The 946-nt window shown below is 41.0% G+C and overlaps 1 pseudogene; it reads left to right on the forward strand.

The window, feature by feature from the left end:
- The window catches only part of LOC111818863, a 3260-nt pseudogene extending 2622 nt beyond the window's left edge, over nt 1–638 (forward strand).
- Nucleotides 639–946: the final 308 nt, after the last annotated feature.

Here is a 946-nt window from a genome sequence, read left to right on the forward strand (position 1 = left end):
AGCATAGATACATAGTTACATTCTCTTAAGGAATAGAGGGATTTGTTCTAATAGTGTTTGTAAATAGGATATCATGTCCGCATCTTGTACAGCAAATAACCACTAGGAAGAGAGTATGCAATGTGTTAATTATTGAAACTGTCCTACCAATTTGGTTTGAAACTGTGTCATTGCTATTGTTTCTCAATAAAATTATGGGGAAAAAAGAAAGATGATCTGGAGCCACGAGAGCAGCTCCCCCCACCTCCTTCAGCACCCCTATGCCCAAGTTGATGCTGCCTCCGCCTCTGAGGCTCTTCCCCCTCCCCTGATAATCCCTCAGTTTTCAGTGACCACAGCTGTACTGTGGAGGATACAGTGCCCGGGAGGAAAAGGATTCATCTGCTGGAACAGCGAGTTTGAAAAGCTCAGGAAGGATGCCACGACTGCCCAGCAGCGATGCGGGAGACGTGAGCACAACTTGAAAGTCGCAAGAGCTCGTGCGCTTCCAGAAGGACAAGGCGACGCATCCGCGAGGCTGTGTGATGCTACCCAAGGACATCTTCGAAACTGCTGAAGCACCCGCATCAAAGAGCAAAATGTGTAATACAGGCCAGACCATGTGTCCTCTTTCAGCCTATACTGGAATTTTCATTTGAAAAATAACACTTGATTACTTGCATAAAAACAATTAGGTTCAATTGCTGGTTCTGGAACCCCCCCCAACCCAAAAAGCAATTAAGAATGTTTTTTTATTTTTTGTTTGTAATTTCAGAGTTTTTACATTTTAACAAAATATTTTAAAAGTCGTTGAAATAAACCTCAGGCTGCCAATGTAAGCTGGTTTCAAGATTGGAGATTTTTTGAGTATTTATAGAAATAATTAAAAACAAAAGTAGAATGAGAACAGTACAGTAAAGATGTTTGTCATACAATTAATACGCTATATTGAGAGAACTTAGTTACA

Source organism: Octodon degus, unplaced genomic scaffold (genome assembly GCF_000260255.1).
Source record: "Octodon degus isolate 3935 unplaced genomic scaffold, OctDeg1.0 scaffold00105, whole genome shotgun sequence".
NCBI lineage: Eukaryota > Metazoa > Chordata > Mammalia > Rodentia > Octodontidae > Octodon > Octodon degus.